This window comes from Muntiacus reevesi, chromosome 8, assembly GCF_963930625.1.
Source record: "Muntiacus reevesi chromosome 8, mMunRee1.1, whole genome shotgun sequence".
In the NCBI taxonomy this organism is placed as follows: domain Eukaryota; kingdom Metazoa; phylum Chordata; class Mammalia; order Artiodactyla; family Cervidae; genus Muntiacus; species Muntiacus reevesi.
The window spans coordinates 74,128,231-74,142,711 of record NC_089256.1 but is presented as its reverse complement, the minus strand read 5'-3'; the positions used below and the strand labels follow the sequence as shown (position 1 = coordinate 74,142,711).

Genomic DNA, 14,481 nt, shown 5'->3' with positions numbered 1-14,481 from the left:
TTATTTTTCTGTGGTGGTGGTTAGAAATAGCTTCCTCTTTTTGTTTCGTGAATGCAGTACCTTCTCCCTGAAAACAATGAGTTTTTAAATAGTGTTTTCTTCTAGCACTGTGTCTCTTTTCTACAAGTTATCTTTTTTTTCTGTTTGTGGGTTTGACTTTTCATTGCAGAGATTTTCTTCGAGTGTCTGAGGATCTGTGGGTGTCTGGTCATACTTATGAGTAGAGCATAATCCGGGAAGTTTCCTTAGGGGAGAATCAGTGTCAGTGTCTTTACTATTTCTTCCTGGATTGATCCCTAGAGAAGGATGTTTGGATCTTTATGTTTTGTGAATATGGTACTCTTGCAATCTAAGTGAGGAAAAGAAGGCTGGGGGGAGTCTCAACTTTTAATGTGCATAGTTTTACTCAGAGTCTGTTTTCAGCCTGGTAGCCCTTCATCTTCAACTCTTGCCATAGTCTAGAGACTCTTATGTTCCCCATGCCAGAGAACAGCTCCATTCTTATTCCACAGTTTGGGAGAGACTGTTACCTGTTGCATTGAATTGGGGAAGGAATCTCGGATCTGTTTATTTCATTTGTAGCTAATCCTCTTGTTTTTGGTCCCATCTTTGCATCCCTTTTCAAAGTTACCTGGGCCAACAATTCTTAAGCCTTTTGGGGACCTTGAGGTATAAATTAGATTACCACTGTGCTTTCTCTGTTGCTGGCATTCTTCAGTCTATTATCAGTATACATGACTCCTCTGAAGATTTTATTAAAAATGCTGATTGATTCAGCAGCTCCAAGTTGGAGCCTGAGATTCTGTATTTATAATAAGCTCCTTGCTGTGATGTTTAGTTACTAAGTCATGTCTCTTCGCAACCCCATGGACTGTAGCCCGCCAGGCTCCTCTGTCCATGGGATTTCCCAGGCAAGAACACTGGAGTGAGTTGCCATTTTCTTCTCCAGGGGATCTTCCCGACCCGGGGATTGAACCCAAGCGTCCTGCTTGGCGGGCTGGTTCTGTTCAGTTGAGCCACCTAGGAAGCCCATAGCAAGCTCCAAGGTGATGCTTATGTTCCTGTTCCTGTTTTCTTGGAAAGGAAAGAAACAGCTTCATTGCAGGTTGTATCATAGTTTATATAGCCAATTTCCTATTGATGAATATTTAAATTAATTCTAGATTTTTACTTTTAATATTTTGAGATGAAAGCATTAAAAATAAATAAAACATACCCATTTCCATGTTCAGTTTGAATTTTGAAAGATGTATATTAACTTGTTGAACCACCACCCCAATCCAAATAAATTACATTTTCATCTCTACAAAAAAGTTGCCTGGTGCCTCTGCCCCAGCCTGGCCCTAGGTTTCTACTGATGGTCTGTCTGACTCTATAGATTAGTTCTGCTGTTCTATAATTCCATATAATTGGAATTATACAGTCTGTACTATTTTGTGTTAGGATGTTTTCTTTCAGCATGTTTTTTTAATTTATCCCTGTGTAGCATGTATCAGGACTTTATTCCTTTTTATTGCTGAAAAGTATTCTACTATCTATCTATTCCTCTATTATTCTACTTTCTATCCATAAAAAGTATATTCTATGGGTATACTACTGTTTGAAAGTGAAAGTGAAGTCGCTCAGTCGTGTCCGACTCTTTGCAACCCCATGGACTGTAGCCTACCAGGCTTCTCCATCCATGGGATTTTCCAGGCAAGAATACTGGAGTGGGTTGCCATTTCCTTCTCCAGGAGATCTTCCCAACCCAGGGATTGAACTTGGTCTCCCGCATTGCAGGCAGATGCTTTACCGTCTGAGCCACCAGGGAAGTCCAATACTACTGTTTAGGTGGTGCTAATGGTGAAGAATCCACCTGCCAATCCAGGAGAATAAAAAGACTCGGGTTCAGTCCCTGGGTCTTGCCTGGAGAATCCTGTGAACAGAGGAGCCTGATGGGCTGTGGTCTGTAGGGTTGCAAAGAGTCAGACATCACTGGAGCGACTTAACACACAGTTTATTTATCCATTCTCCTGTTGGTGGACATGTGGTGTGGGTTTTGGAGCCATGGTGAATCAAGGTGCCACACACGTTTGTGTCCAAGTCTCTTTTTGTGGACATACATCTTCACTTTTCTTGGGTAAATACCTCGGAGGAGGGTTATTGGATAAAATGGTGATCAGATGTCAGTGTTGTTAAGAAATCTGCAAGCTCTTTAAGCACTTTCAGGTCGTTCTACATCCTTGTCAACACACGTATTGTCAGTCTTTAAATTTTAACTCTTTTAGTGGGTATGCAACAGTATCTCATTGTGGCCTTCGTTTCCTGAACACGTCTGTTCAGATCTTCCGCCCATTTTTTGAAAGGCTAATTATCTTAGAGTTATAAGAGTCTGTTCTTATTCTGGGTCCAAGTCATTGGTAAGATACCCTGTATATCTTCTCACTGTAAAGTCTGTAACTTTTGTTTTTCTTAACTATGCTTTTAAAGAGAAGTAAGTATTTGCTTTTTAACTGAGTCCAATTTATCAGCCTGTGTGTGCGCGTGAGCACACGTGCCCCTGCTGAGAGAGCTGTGACCAATGCAGTGGAGGTCCAGTTGTTTTTCAGTCACTAAGTCGTGTCCAGCTCTGCGACCCTGTGAACTGCAGCATACTAGGCTTCCCTGTCCTTCACTGTCTCCTGGAGTTGGCTCAGACTCATGTCCATTGAGTCAGTGATGCCAGCCAACCATCTCATCCTCTGGCATCACCTTCTCCTCCTGCCTTCAGTCTTTCCCAGCATCAGGGTCTTTTCCAGTGAGTCAGCTCTTCACATTAGGTGGCCAAAGTATTGGAACTTCAGCATCAGACCTTCCAGTGAATATTCAGGGTTGATTTCCTTTAGGATTGACTATTTTGATGTCCTTGCAGTCCAAGGGACTCTCAAGAGTCTTCTCCAACACGACAGTTCAAAAGCATCACTTCTTTGGTGCTCCGCCTTCTTCATGGTCCATTGCTCACATCCATACATGGTTACTGGAAAAACCGTAGCTTTGACTGTTCAGGACATTTGTTGGCAAAGTGATGTCTCTGCTATTTGATAAGCTGTCTGGGTTTGTCATAGCTTTTCTTCTAAGGAGCAAGAGTCTTTTAATTTCATGACTGTAGTCACCATCCACAGTGATTTTGGAGCCCAAGAAAATAAAATCAGTCACTGTTTCCACTTTGCCCCCATCTATTTGCCATGAAGTGATGGGACCAGAGGCCATGATCTTAGTTTTTTGAATGCTGAGTTTTAAGCCAGCTTTTTCACTCTCCTCTTTCACCCTCATCAAGAGGTTCTTTAGTTCCTCTTCTCTTTCTGTCATTAGAGTGATATCATTGTATCTGAGTGTTGGTATTTCTCTCTGCAATCTTGATTCCAGCTTGTCATTCATTCAGCCCAGCGTTTCACATGATGTACTCTGCATGTAAGTTAAAGAAGCAGGGTGACAATATATAGCCTTGACGTACTCCTTTCCTAATTTGAAATTAGTCCATTGTTCCGTGTCCAATTCTAACTGTTGCTTCTCAACCTGCATACAGGTTTCACAGGAGACAGGTAAGGTGGTCTGATATTCCCATCTCTAGGAATTTTCCAGTTTGTTGTGATCTGCACAAAGGCTTTAGTGTAGTCAGTGAAGCAGAAGTAGATATTTTTCTATAATTCTCTTGCTTCTGTGATCTAGCAGATGTTGGCAATTTGATCTCTGATTTCTCTTTTTCTAAATCCAGCTTGAACATCTGGAATTTCTTGGTTCACATACTGTTGAAGTCTGGCTTAAAGATTTTGAGCATTACCTTGCTAGCATGTGAAATGAGTGCAATTGTATGGTAGTTTGAACATCCTTTGGCATTGCCCTTCTTTGGAATTGGAATGAAAGCTAACCTTTTTCAATCTATGGCTACTGCTGATTTTTCCAAATTTGCTGGCATATTGAGTGCAGCTGTTAACTGCATTATCTTTTAGAATTTGAAATAGCTCAGCTGAAATTCCATCACCTCAACTAGCTTTGGGTCCTTCCCCCCCAAATTCTTGTCTATCTGAAATGCAACTTTATTTGGAAATAGGTTTTTGAAGATATAATGAAGGTAAGGTCATACCAGAATAGGGTGGGCCCTGAATTGCAGATGACACTACCCTTATGGCAGAAAATGAAGAGGAACTAAAAGGCCTCTTGATGAAAGTGAAAGAGGAGAGTGAAAAAGTTGGCTTAAAGCTCAACATTTAGAAAACTAAGATCATGGCATCTGGTCCCATTACTTCATGGGAAATAGATGGGGAAACAGTGGAAATAGTGTCAGACTTTATTTTGGGGGGCTCCAAAATCACTGCAGATGGTGATTGCAGCCATGAAATTAAAAGATGCCTACTCCTTGGAAGGAAAGTTATGACCAACCTAGACAGCATATTAAAAAGCAGAGACATTACTTTGCCAAGAAAGGTCCGTCTAGTCAAGGCTATGGTTTTTCCAGTGGTCATGTATGGATGTGGAGTTGGACTGTGAAGAAAGCTGAGCACCGAAAAACTGATGCTTTTGAACTGTGGTGTTGGAGAAGACTCCTGAGAGCCCCTTGGACTGCAAGGAGATCTAACCAGTCCATCCTAAAGGAGATCAGTCCTGGGTGTTCATTGGAAGGACTGATGCTGAAGCTCAAACTCCAATACTTTGGCCACCTCATGAGAAGTGTTGACTCATTGGAAAAGACCCTGATGCTGGGAGGGATTGGGGGCAGGAGGAGAAGGGGATGACAGAGGATGAGATGACTGGATGGCATCACCGACTCGATGGACATGAGTTTGAGTAAACTCCAGGAATTGGTGATGGACAGGGAGGCCTGGTGTGCTGTGACTCATGGGGTCGCAAAGAGTTGGACACGACTGAGCAACTGAACTGAAGCGAATGCAGTGACCAGGGTTCTTAAAAAAGGAGAGGACACACAGAGACAACACAGGGGAGAAGTCTGTGTAAAGATGGAGGCAGAGCCAGGTGTTCTGCTGGCACAAGCCAAGGAATGCCACAAGTCTCCAGAAACTGCAAGAGGCAAGGAACGATGCTCCTCTAGAGCCTTAAGGAACCATAGCTGTGCTGAGATTTCAGCTTTCCGGCCCCCAGAACTGTGAGAGGATTAATTTCTGTTGTTTTGACTACCCAGTGGTAATTTTTTATGGCATTCCTTGGAAACTAATACACCTACTAGGATCACAAAGATCTCCTGTTTTCTTCTACAAATTTCAGCTTCACTTCTACATTTAGTCTTATGGTCCATTTGGAGTTTATTTTTATGTATGGTGTGAGGTAAGAATTAAGGTTAATTTTTCCCATATGGATATCCATTTTCTAGCACCATTTTTAGAAAATACCATCCTTCCCCTTCTTAATTAACTTGTCCTTTTGTTGAGAATCAACTGACCGTAAATATGTGAGTCTACTAGATTCTCTTCTGTTCCCTTGATTATAGGACTATCCTTACGGAAATGCTGCTCAGTTGCAGCCAAATCTATGTGACCCCATGGACTGTAGCCCTCCAGGCTTCTCTGTCCATGGGGTTTTCCAGGGAAGAATACTGGAGTCGGTTGCCATTTCCTACGCCAAGGGATCTTCTCAACCCAGGAATCGAACCTGTGTCTCTTGTGTCTCCTGCATTGGTGGGTGGATTGTTTACCACTGGAAATCCCATCCTTATGCTAATACTGACGCTGCTAAGTCGCTTCAGTCGTGTCCAACTCTGTGCGACCCCATAGATATCTGGCAGCCCACCAGGCTCCTCTGTCCCTGGGATTCTCCGGACAAGAAAACTGGAGTGGGTTGCCATTTCCTTCTCCAATGCATGCATGTGTGCTAAGTCGCTTCAGTCGTGTCCGACTCTGTGTGACCCTATGGACAGCAGCCTACCAGGCTCCTCTGTCCACGGGATTCTCTAGGCAAGAATACTGGAGTGGGTTGCCATTTCCTTCTCCCCCTTATGCTAATACTCCCTCTTTATTTCTGTACCTTTTATAACAGCTCTTAAAATCAGGTAATGTAAGTTCACCAACTTTGTTCTTAAAATTATTTTGGCTCTGTTGGGTCCTTTACATTTCCATATAAGCTGTAGAATCAGCTTGCCAATTTCTACAAAAAACTTGGCTGAGTCTTACAGTCCATCATAACAGTCTTCATTGATTTAGATCTTCTTTAATTTCTTTCTGCAATGTCTTTATTTATAAGTGCTAAGGACTTTTTTAAAATTATGTGTGACACAGACAAAATTATTTGTCAGTACATTTTTGAGGAATTTAACATGTTCTGATTCCATCCACTGCCAGTCACCATAGTTCCTCCAGTGTTTGAGTCATAATCTTCAAGATAGCCCTTTTAAAAAGAACTTTTGCTCAGTCCACAGTTGTAAGTCCAGAATTCTTTGAGGTCACCTTCTTTAATCTCCAGTGGGATATGGACACACTTCAGAAATTCCCCACCTATAACCTTTAGGATCCAGTTTTCTCAAACAGTTTATCTTAGGCCCATGTTTAGGGTCAGAAGAGACAGATCTGACTGGTTTTTAATTTTGTACACCCTCTAAACATGAATAAAGTTGAAATCGTATTCACTCCTAAGCTATCACGTCCTAGGACAGATCACTGGGCTATGCCAGTACCTTTTGAAGTACAGACATTGTGTTCTCAAGATGAAAAGTCTTAAAAAACAAGCCATCCTTGTTTCTTGTCAACACTAAAATTAGAGTACTAAATCAATATAGTCATTTCCCTCATAGTTTATGCTTTTAAATTATCAATTCAATAATCCTGGAAGCAACCTTTGTGTTCAGTTCAGTTCAGTCGCTCAGTCGTGTCCGACTCTTTGAGACCCCATGAATCGCAGCACGCCAGGCCTCCCTGTCCATCACCAACTCCCGGAGTTTACTCAAACTCATGTCCATCGAGTCGGTGATGCCATCCAGCCATCTCATCCTCTGTCATCCCCTTCTCCTCCTGCCCCCAATCTCTCCCAGCATCAGGGTCTTTTCCAATGAGTCAACTCTTCTCATGAAGTAACCAAAGGATTGGAGTTTCAGCTTCAGCGTCAGTCCTTCCAGTGAACACCCAGGACTGATCTCCTTTAGGATGGACTGGTTGGATCTCCTTGAAGTCCAAGGGACTCTACATTACTTGAGTCTGTTTTAGGTATCATGTTCCTTCTTATCTGTATCAAAATTTATGCTGAACAGTGAGTTCTGAGTTGCAAAAGAGGATTTATTTTTGTACCTGTCTATAAGTTTTTGTCCACAAATGATGCAAAAGCATACACAAGTGCTATTTCTGAGCGTTTAAAATATTCAGAATACTGTGCTTGCATGTTATTTGTTAAACAGCCCTACATCTTTCATATTTTTGATGCTATGGCAAATGTGATTTCATTTTCCAGTACCACTGGTATATAGAAATTGATTTAAGAAAATTAATCTGCAACCTTGCTAGATTTACTTACTTTAGTAGCTGTTACTGCAGACTTTCTAAGTACTCGATCATATCACTCATGATTAAAGACAGCTTTCCTTCTTTCCTATATGCATGCCTTTTATTTCTTCTTAATGACTTCCTGTGTTAGCTAAGACCTCTAATGAAATGTTGAGGAGGGTTGGAGGGTGGACATCCTTGCATGGCTCCTGATTGTAGGGGGAAAAAACGCAAACTGCAGCATTTGGGTTTTTCATTGATGCTTTTTATCTGGTTGGGAAGTTCCCTTCTCTTTGTTTTTGTGAGTTTTTTTAATCATGTTGGGTTTTGTTAAGTGCTTTTTCTACATCTATTCAGATGATCATATAGTTTTTCTCCTTTATTCTGTTATCATGATGAATCACATCATTCTCTAGTGTTAAACCAAGATTGCATTAGCTATGATGTATTAGGTTATATTATTATTTTTGTACATTAATGAATTTAATTTCATAGCATATGTTTTGTTAAGGTTTTTTGCCTCATATTCTTGAGGGATGATGCTTTATAATTTAATTTTCTTGAAATGTCTTTGTTTTTTGTTATAAGGGTAATTCTGGTCTTGTAAAATAAGTTGGAAAGTGTTTCTCTCTTCTGTTCTCTTTGGTATTTCTTCCTTAAATGTTCGGCACAATTTATCTGTGCAAACATGTGAGCCTAAAATTTTCTTTGTGGGAAGGTTTTTAAGTACAAAGTCAATTTCTTTAATAGGAATTTTTTTAAAATGTGTTTATATATTTATTTTTGGCTGGGTTGGGTCTTCGTCACTGCACAGGCTTTTCTCTAGTTGCAGCACACGGGGGCTATCTCTAGTTGTGTGAGGGCTTCTCATCACATCTTCTCTTGTTGCCACCACCAAGCTCTAGAACACGCGGGCTCGGGAGATGAGGCTGAACGCACCGCTCACCGGGCTTCAGTCGCTGCGGCTGCTGTGCCCTGGAGCTTGCTGCTCGGCACATGGGATCTTCCCAGGTCAGGGATTGAACTCGTGTCTCCTGCACTGGCAGGCGAACTCGTTACCACTGAGCCACCAGGGAAGCCCCATGAGCCCTATTTTTTTTAGGGATCTTTTTGAATGAGTTTTGGTAGTTCATGTCTTTCCGGAAATTTGTCTGTTTCATCACAGTTGTCTCATTTATTGGAAGAAAATTATTCTAAATAGTCCCCTTTTATCTTTATAATGTTTGTAGGATCTGTACTGAAGCCCTCTCTTTCCTAATTTTCCTAAGTTTTTTTCTCAGTTTAGTTGGAGGTTTATAGTTTTATTGTTTTGTTTTTCAAAGAACCAGCTTTTGACTGTTTTTGCTGTTGTGTGTGTTTTAAAATTTCTGTTGTTTTCTGCTCTTTATTATTGCCTTCCCTTGGTTCCTTCGGGATTTACTTTATCCTTTTTTTTTTTTTGGCCACACTGTGAACCATGTGAGATCTTAGTTCCCTGACCAGGGATTGAACCTAGACCCTCGGCAGTAAGAGTGCAGAGTCCTAGTCACTGGACTCCAGGGAATTCCCTTACTTTTCTTTTTCTTAAGGTGAAAATTTGGGTCACTGAAGCAAGACCTTCTCTTTCAATACAGGCAAATATAAGAATGCCAGAACAAGACAGTACAAAAACAGTTAGTTTAGTGGAAATTAAAACTGAATTTTGACTTTCCTGATTTTCTTATATTTGCATTGCTACTTTTCAAAATTTTTTTTTTGCTATAGATTTATAAATTCTGATAATGTAAATACTGCTTGCTATTCCTTAAGGAAATGTTAAGAGAATTACAAGGCATTTTAAGTGTCAGGATAGGCCATGACGTATAATGATGAATCCTCCCAGCTTGATATAGCAGACTGTCTTCCTGCTTACACTGTCCGTCCCTTCTGAATCCCCGGGGGCTTTGCCGCTCTGCCACACGCAGTCACTCAAGCACCCAGGTTGACAGGTCCCACTGTGCTGAGCTATGCCGTCTGGAAGACATGGCGTTGATTCCCTGTGGCAGGAAGAGTACCCTGAGGGACTCTGCTCCGCTCCTATGGTTCCAGTAATCTACATAGTCACTGTTACTTGGAAAGCTCGTTCACATAAATTGGATCCCTTTCTACATTTCCAGTTGTGAGCTGAGCCATAATTGTGGCTTCCTGAAGAGTTTTGAAGTCAGACCCCAGGTTGAACTTCAAGCTTCAGCACTTAACAGTCATGCATCCCAGGGAAAGGGGCTGGTTAACCCCCGAGCGTTTCCTCATGGGAAAGAAATGCCTACTTTTCATGATGCTTGTAAGGGTTAGGAAAAAAGTATGTGAAACCGCTGGACAAGGCTTAATGCATTATTTCTCCCACAGGCTTTCTTCACTCGGGAGGTTCAGCAAATCCAGCTACAGGCTAATCTCATTTTCTGTGTAACAACAGACCAGAATGTTAAATGTGCTCATCTTCCATCCTGTTAATGCGGATGGTTTTGTTAAATTTTTCTGTGATTGCGTAACACAACCATTTGATTGTAATAGTGCTATGAAGTTATATACCTTTTTTGTTTTACTCTCAAACTTTCATTAATGTACAGCAGACTTTACAAAAGCTACATGTGTGATATTGCAACTGATTTTTATAGATGAGAATTCAGCTGCCTGCTATTGAGCCAGATACTAAAGTAATTTGTGAAATGTGAAAGAGTGCAACTGAACTCACTCAGTTTTTTTGTTTGGGAAAAGAGAGTAGTTTTTCACTTAAAAAAAAATGTTATGTTAACATGGAACAAGTGTCAAAAGGTCCTGAAACAAAACAGTTTGAGAACTGCTAGTTTAGACTCTGAACCTGTGGCTGAAGACTGCCTTGTGAGCAGGGTTCCTGTCATCCGCACTTGTATCTCAGGGTCTTTGGTGACTTCATCCAAGTATCAGGGGCTCCCAGCAGTGATACAGAACCCACCTGCCAGTGCAGGAGACCCAAGAGACTCAGGTTCAATTCCTGGGCCAGGAAGATCCCCTGGAGGAGGAAATGGTAACCCACTCCAGTATTCTTGCTTGGAGAATCTCACGGACAGAGGAGCCTGGCAGGCTGCAGTCCGTGGTGTTACAAAGAGTTGGACATGCAGAAAGAAAAACACCAATACGGTATACTAATGTATACATATGGAATTTAGAAAGATGGTAACAATCACCCTATATGCGAGACAGCAAAAGAGACACAGATATAAAGAACAGACTTTTGGACTCTGGGAGAAGGCGAGGGTGGGATGATTTGAGAGAATAGCACTGAAACATGTATATTACATATGTGAAATAGATCGTCAGTCCAGGTTCGATGCATGAGACAGGGCACTCAGGGCCGGTGCACCGGGACAACCCTGAGGGATGGGATGGGGAGGGGGGCGGGAGGGGGTCAGGATGGGGGACACATGTACACCCACGGCTGAGTCACGTGAAGTGTATGGCAAAAGCCGCCATAGTATTGTAATTAGCCTCCAATTAAAATACTTTTAAAAAACATTTTAAAAAGTGAGACATGACTGAGTGCACACACACACACACAGTCTAAGTATCCCTTTTCTTCCTTTTGCTGGAAAAAAGATTATAAACAATTAGTTACTTGCTCTAATCCCACAAATACTTTTTCTAAGCAGAGATCTGGAGGCAGTTGCACTGAGCTGCAGTTATTTAGATGGCTATTAATGATGGTTATTTTTGTTTTCTTTCACACACAGCTTATTTGCATGGCGTTTTGGTATGCCAGGAACCAAAAACAAAATAATTAAAGGCAGTGAAACTCAAGTAAACTAGGAAGATCATCAGCCAAGAAGGGCCCATTGGAGGAAGCAGAGTAAGTATAGTGTGCCATTGAGAATTCGTTGGGTTGTATTAGCACATGGAAAAGCAGAGACTGGGTCCGTGAAAAGAAATAATGTTCTGTTTCTCTCAGGCCTAGCCTGCTAATACTTCTAAACTGGCCAGATCACACAGCAAGCCCAAAGATGCCTTGAAAAGGACGTGCACGTTAACTTCTTAAGTTGTATAAGAGCATGACTTGGTTCATAAGTAGTCTAAAACATCATGCAGGAAAGGATCGTCTCTTCATGACTCTCTGACCTAGTAGTCAGGGGAAGACTGGGGACAGGCAGCCTATCAACAGACTTTTGTCCAACAAAATATTGCAGTTTTAAGTACTCTTAGTGGTTCTGGGGACGTGGGGTGTAACATCTTCACCTAAGAAAGTCTTGGTTTCCACGTCATTTTTGACTGCTTTTTATTGCCTCAGTGGCCTGCCTTCCCTGGGTCTTGTTTTTCTTGCCTCTGAAGTTTGCCCCAGCTCTGTGATCTCCTGCATACGCCATTTCAAGCTTGTCTCTCTCTTCTGATCTCCTTTTGAAGAGGCTCCTGGTTTGTGACTCCTTGGCCGGGGCCGCCCCCGCCTCCTTCCTCTTCTCTGACCCCCCTTAGCCCTGGGAGACACTCAGGGTTACTTCCCCCCTCTGGGGACCTGTCTTTCTCAAGCAGCTCCCCTCAGAGAGTCAGTGGTGAAGCGGAAACTTGGCAAACAGTCCTTGAATGTTTCCTACTTAAACACGATTCCTTAGCTTTACTATTTGAATTTTGGATAGGACTTATAAAGGACACAGTCATTTTGTACTGATGATTCTTTCTTCCTTTTAATCCTAAACATACTTTTAAAAAGTAGGTCTTTATGAACCCATACCATTTCCCTTTCTCCCCTCCCCGTCCTCCCCATTCCCAACATCTGCCATTTAAAACTAAGCCAGTTCTTTCCTTGGCACAAGGAGGATTTCATATGTTCTTGTCATTCCACCCAGGTTTCCTTACCCAAAGCCAGTAGCCTTCGTCAGGGTGGTAGCCATGATTCTCTGCCCTGGTGTATCAAATCTAAAATGGAACTCTTTTGAGAGGGTTAAGTTTATAGTGTATTTTGAATATAGTTTAAAAAAATTGAGCATATACTCAGAACTTGTTTGATTTGTTCTTTTATAATGTATAGTTATGGAAATATGTATTGGATGATTTTTATAGTTATCTTTACATATATACATGTGCATGTAAATAGGTACATTATTTGTGTGCCTTAATGACAAGGTCGATTTACATCCATGAGAGTATGTTAAAGACAAAATTATTCATGATCTTTGTTAAAGAACAGTGAGTTAGACCTTAAGACTATTGCAATAGGTACGGGTACCACAATACTGGGATTTTGCAGTCGGGTGTGGAGGGTAGTGTGGAGACTGGACTCAAGCTCAAATGCAATCAAAGTGGGAATTTACAGCCAAGGAAGAAGGTAGGGGTCTGTGAATGGACTATTACCAAGGAAAACATCAGTGGTGAGAGGGGATTCTGGTTAAACTGACTTATCAGAATTCTTGCGAAGGCAGGTCAAGGTGGTTAGACATCACCTGAAGGATGGTGAGGATGAGGAACCTGATCAGACATAGAGGGGGGAGAGATTCTGGCTAAACCAACTTAGCAATATTCTTGCTAAAATTGGGTAACGTAATGACAAATGTAAAAGCTTAGAAGTCAGCTTAGTTAAGAAGAGTCTCCGTCAAATTATAGTTGATTTTGTCAACAGAACTGGTGACCAACCCTCTCCCATACCGATTTCTTTTCTTTACCCTCAGACAGGATCCTCATAGCTTCCTTGAAATTAATTGTGTTACCTGTTTCTAGACAATTTCAGGTTTCTTTTACTTCTTAAACTTGATACTCCCTTTTTTTTCCCTTAAAGTTTGAGAAATTCAGAAAAACTTGTAAGTGGAATACCATATTAATAACTTGACATGTACCTTTTTCTGTACATGTATAATATCTTTAAAAAAACACCAAGAATTGCTAGGTAAGTGCAAAGGAACAGGAATGGAGCTTGAACAGCTTTACAAGCAGGAAAAAGCAATGATGGAGGAGGAAGTTCAAAGAGGAAGAAATCAGGAAAGGATGGAAGACAAAGAAGGCAATTCAAGAAACGTCCTCAAGACAAAACGCACAGTTGACCCAAAGTTGTTTCTGCAAGACTGTTCCACCACTTTGTGTAACAGCAAGAAAAAAAAATCGAGCCCCGGCAGTAACAAAAAGCTTCCGCATGAATGTCAGCAGTTAGGGACAGGCTAAAGTGATACCTCCTTATGATGGGCCATTATGCAGCCATTAAAACTGTTTCTTCAGATAGGAAGATAGTTTTCACTCTATATTTTCTACGCATTAACTGTTGTTATGCCTTGTGAATGTTATATGTTAAAAAAATGCCATGATAAATTTTAACAGGACGTTTAATTAAGTGAAATGCAGGATAAAAGATTATGCAGCTGCATTCCTGTTGCTTTGCACTTACCGAGCAATTCTTGATGTTTTCAGGTAGCCCTGTTCAGTCCTGCTCCTTCCCTATCTTCTTTCATCTCTCTAGGTGCCACCCTTGACAGGTCACATCTAGAAGATAAATCTTTCCTTTACCAGTATTCTCGTGATTTTCACCTGAACCATCTGTTTTATATCTTTGAGCTTTGGAAATTTATTTAAATGATGACCCTGCAGCTAAAAAGCTTTGAAAGCAGCTATACTAAAGGGGCCTTACGAGTATTATCTAAATTTCACGGGCAGAAAAACAAAACCGGGTAATGTCTAGAGTGAGTGTGACTGAGTCAACAGCTGTCAATGGATTGTTCTGAGTGTTCTGATCAGGCTGCTGTTTGAAGCCTATATTTTGGTTCTGGTAAATAGTGTTTATCTACCTTTTAAAAAATATCTTGAATTTAAACAATTTAAATTGAAATCAGGAAGAGAAGGGCATTCAAGAAATTTATCCTAAAAAAGTAAGCTAACTAATTTAAATAAAGCAGTTTGGTTATAGATGTGAGTTCTGACCATCTGCATCTCAAAGAATGACCAGAGTATATGCATGAATTCTTCTTGATCATATTCTGTATAAGTGTTCTGTAAGTGTGAGAAATATAAGGTTAATTATTTGGGGAAGTGACTGGATTAAAGTAGATTTTTGAGGTGCTTACTTTGTAAAGTTTTA

At 41.0% G+C, this 14,481-nt stretch overlaps 1 protein-coding gene and 1 non-coding gene across 2 annotated transcripts in view; one reads left to right on the top strand and one right to left on the bottom strand.

Annotated features, from left to right (window-relative positions):
- The window catches only part of GPR160 (G protein-coupled receptor 160), a 48,486-nt gene that overhangs the window by 32,063 nt on the left and 1,942 nt on the right, over positions 1–14,481 (top strand). Inside the window, exon 3 of the mRNA XM_065942835.1 lies at positions 11,165–11,280. The gene's annotated coding sequence lies outside the window, so the exon portion shown is untranslated. The remainder of the gene's footprint in view (positions 1–11,164; positions 11,281–14,481) is intronic.
- Positions 7,171–7,297, bottom strand: LOC136173899 (small nucleolar RNA SNORA40). Its single transcript, XR_010664363.1, has one exon. It is a non-coding gene; the product is annotated as a small nucleolar RNA SNORA40 (small nucleolar RNA).